At 57.5% G+C, this 4,059-nt stretch overlaps 1 long non-coding RNA gene across 1 annotated transcript in view; it reads right to left on the bottom strand.

Annotated features, from left to right (window-relative positions):
• The window catches only part of LOC116532792, an 11,608-nt gene extending 8,132 nt beyond the window's left edge, over window positions 1-3,476 (bottom strand). The window contains exon 1 of the long non-coding RNA XR_004260958.1: window positions 3,146-3,476. This is a non-coding gene — a long non-coding RNA (uncharacterized LOC116532792). The remainder of the gene's footprint in view (window positions 1-3,145) is intronic.
• Window positions 3,477-4,059: the final 583 nt, after the last annotated feature.

The following is a 4,059-nucleotide window of genomic DNA, read 5'->3' as shown; positions in this document are numbered from 1 at the left end:
CCCCCCAAAAAAAAAAAAAAAAAAAAAAAATGCTCGATAGTCCAAGTTTGGGTTGAGCTTCCTTCCTTCTCCAGGGCCCTGCATGGCCCTATCCTCTGCCAGGCGGCAGTGGCTCCGGAGAACAGACCGGCATCAGGATTACTGGATTCACTCTCCAGGGATACTGGCATTTTTTGGGGGGGAGGGGGGATGGAGTTTCGCTCTTGTTGCTCAGACTGGAATGCAATGGCAAAATCTCGGCTCACCACAACCTCTGCCAACCCGGTTCAAACGATTCTCCTGCTTCAGCCTCCTGAGTAGCTGGGATTACAGGCATGCGCCACCACGTCTGGCTAATTTTGTATTTTTCGTAGACATGTGGTTTCTCCACGTTGGTCAGGCTGGTCTCGAACTCCTGACCTCAGGTGATCCTCCCGACTGGGCCTCCCAAAGTGTGGGGATTACAGGCGTGGGCCACTGCCCCTGGCCAGATGCCGGCCTTTTATCCCACCTCCCCACAGCTGATTGATGATAGTCTTGTTCACTCCAATCCATAAAAGAACGACTTCAAGGCCAGATGCAATAGCCCGCGCCTGTAATTCCGTCACTTTATGAGGCCCTGGAGTTTGAGACCAGCCTGGGCAACATATTTTCCTCAACGAGAAAAAGAAAAAATTTGACGAGGTCTCACTACATTGCCAAGGCTGGTCTCCACTTTCTGGTCTCAAGTGATCCTCCTGCCTCGGCTTCCCAGAGTACTGGGATGACAGGTGTGAGCCACCACACCTGGCCGTTAAAAATTTTTTTAGAATTAGCTGGGTGCAGTGGTGCATGCCTATAGTCCTGGCTACTCAGGAAGCTGAGGAAGGAGGCTCTCTTGAGTCCTGACTAAAAGAGTGAGACCTGACTAAAAGAAGGAAAGAAAAGAAAAACTTTTGTTCTAGCCAACTCTTTTCTTTTTTTTTCTTGAGATGGAGTCTCACTCTGTTGCCCAGGCTGGAGTGCAGTGGTGCGATCTCGGCTCACTGCAACCTCTGCCTCCCGGGTTCAAGCGATTCTCCCTGCCTCAGCCTCCCACGTAGCTGGGATTACAGGCACACACCACCACGCCGGCTGATTTTTGTATTTTTTTTTTTTGAGACGGAGTTTCGCTCTTGTTACCCAGGCTGGAGTGCAATGGCGCGATCTCGGCTCACCGCAACCTCCGCCTCCTGGGTAGCTGATTTTTGTATTTTTTAGTAGAGACAGGGTTTCACCATGTTGGCCAGGCTTGTCTTGAACTCCAGACCTCAGGTGATCTGCTTGTCTCGGCCTCCCAAAGAGCTGGGATTCCAGGCGTGATCCATTGTGTCTGGCCTAGTCAGCTCTTCAGATGGCTGCATGCTTGATGGTTAGAGAGTTGTCCTGCCACAGCTGTCTCCCTGTGGCTACAGCATTAGTCCCCCAGCCCAATAACCAACTGTCCCCACACCCCTGTTGCTTATTCCCCCATCCCACTGCAATAGAACCCCAAACCTCTGGCATTCCTCCCCTGCCCCAACCCCTCGCCCTATTGCCACCATCCCTTCTCCCCCTCCCTCAAACCTTGCAATAATTTTTTTTTTTTTTTTTTTTGGAGACAGTCTCGCTCCATCGCACAGGCTGGAGTGCAGTGGCACAATCTTGGCTCACAGCAACCTCCACCTCCCGGGTTCAAGCGATTCTCCTGCCTCAGCCTCCTGAGTAGCTGGGGCTTTACAGGCATGCGCCACCACACCCGGCTAATGTTTTTATTTTTAGTACAGACAGAGTTTCACCATGTTGGTCAGGCTGGTCTTGAACTCCTGACCTTGTGACCTGCCTGCCTCCGCCTCCCAAAGTGCTGGGATGACAGGCATGAGCCACCACGCCCATCCTAATAATCCTTTTTTCATAAAAGTTTCCCTACTATGTTTGGGTTATTGTACAGTCTTGACCACGTGTTCACAGCATCCCGTTTCTTCCCCAAACGTTCTGTCCTCTCCACAGGCCCCTGAACTTTCAGTGGCCCCCTTAGTCTCATCAAGCAGTAAGCGTGGAGCCCCCGTCACCTCTCCTGAGCTAATTGATCACGAGGAGGTACATTTATTGTTAACCTCCCCCCGAACCCCTGCTTCTGTTTGTCCCCTAAAAAGTTCCTCCAAACCCCTTCTTGTGTATAAAAGTAAAGCCTTTTCCTGTTTGAGAGATGGCAGCTTTCTGAGGCTGGGGCTTATCCCTATTTTTCTCTCTCCTCTAGCCAGGATTTTATTTTTATTTGACAGGCTCCAGGGCAAAGCACCACCTCCTCCTTGGCAGACCTTCCCAAACTGACCGCCAAGCCCCTGACTGCCCCTGCCCTCTCCTCAAGCTTCCCCCGAGCCCCTGACGGCCCCTCCTGTCCCCCCACATTTCCCTCGAGCCCGACTCCCTTTACTGTCCCCCCTAAACTGCCCTCCAGCCTCTGACCGCCTCTACTGTTCCCCTAAAGAGCCCCTGAGCCCCTCACCGCTTCGGCTGTCCCCTCGAGCTGCCTCCAAACTCTGGAACGCCGCTAGTCCCCCTAAACTGCCTTCAAGCCCCTGATCACCTCTACTGTCCCCCAAAACTGCCCCTTCAAACCCATGACTGCCCCTACTGTCCCATCACAAAATGCTCCGGAGTTCCTGACCGCTGCTATTGGCCTCCCAAAACCTTCCCTTGAGCCTGACTCCCCTCTACTGAACCCCCAAACTGCCTCAGAGCCCGTGACCATGTCTGTTCCCGCAAACTGCCCCTCCCCTCCTCCACTGTTCCAAGCTGCCCTTGAGTCCGTGACCACCTCTACTGTCCCCCAAAGCTGCCCTCGCGCCCATGACAATCTACCGTCCACCTAAACGGCCCCAAGCCCCTGACCACCCCTACTGTCCCCACGAGCTCCCCCCAAACTCCTGACCTCTATTGTCCCCAGATATTAACCCCTGGAGCCCCTGACCGCCTCTACTGTCCCCCAAAGCTGCCCCCATCCCTACCGCTCGGCCGCTGTGACGTCGTCCCCGGGGCCCAGGCGCTCCTCCTGCGCCATCCCGCGCGTCCCGCAGCCTCCTCCCGCCACGAACTCGGGCGCTCAGCCTCCTCCGGCCGCCCCGCCCCGCCCCGAGCCCGTGCTCCGCTCGCGCCCCGCACTAACCATGTCCTGCCCGTTCCTGGGCTCACCGGGTGAGCACCCGCCGTCCCGCAGCCGGCGCACGTGAGCGCCACAGGGACACCTGAGCCGCTCAGGGTAGGACTGAAAGCGCGCAGGGCGAGGGGAACTGGGCGCACTGTCCCCGGGGCCTCATTGGACAGAGCTCGTGAAGTCGCGACTCTGATTGGACAATGCTGTCGACGTCAGCGCCCCTGATTGGAGAGTTCCCCAGTCGGTCCCCTTAGCGCCCTTGACTGCGCAGGTCACCACCTCAGCTTCACGTCTCTGATTGGACAAACCCCTGCGCCCCGCCTATGCCTGTCCTGATTGGATAGTTCTTTAGCCCCCGCGGGCCCCCCCCCCCCCCCCCCCCCCCCCCCCCCCCCCTGGGCGGGTTAGTCCTCCCCCCCCCGCGCCCCCCCCCCCCCGCCTCCCCGCCTCCTGATTGAAGAGCGCGTCGGGAACACGCGTGGCTGACCCTCCAGCCGGGAATGTGCGGATCTGGGCCAAGCCTCCTCAGTCCCGGGAGGGCCCCGGCCTCTCCTCGCAGCTCGGCCGCTCCTCCCGCGTCCTCCTTTCTGACTGCGCGGGAACTCCAGACTCAGTTTCCCCTCGGAGAGGCCCCGCTTGCGGGAAGGAGGGGAAGGGCGAGAAGTCCCGTGGGGCGCAGTCCAGCGTGGGGGCGGGACCATATCCGTGACGTCACCTCGCTGTCCCGCGTGGGCGCGGACACCTGGGGTCTAGAGACCTGGAGAGTAGGCGACCAGACCCCCCAGGAGTATGGACCCCATCAGGAATGTGCTGTGTTGTTTAAAACTCTTGGCCCGAGGCGGGTGGATCACGAGGTCATGAGATCGAGACCAGCCTGGCCAACATGGTGAAACCCTGTCTCTACTCAAAATACAAAAATTTGCTGG

Source organism: Sapajus apella, unplaced genomic scaffold (genome assembly GCF_009761245.1).
Source record: "Sapajus apella isolate SASKATOON/1434 unplaced genomic scaffold, GSC_monkey_1.0 scaffold77, whole genome shotgun sequence".
Classification (NCBI taxonomy): domain Eukaryota; kingdom Metazoa; phylum Chordata; class Mammalia; order Primates; family Cebidae; genus Sapajus; species Sapajus apella.
Note: the sequence above shows the minus strand (reverse complement) of the source record. Positions and strands in the feature narration are given on the sequence as shown.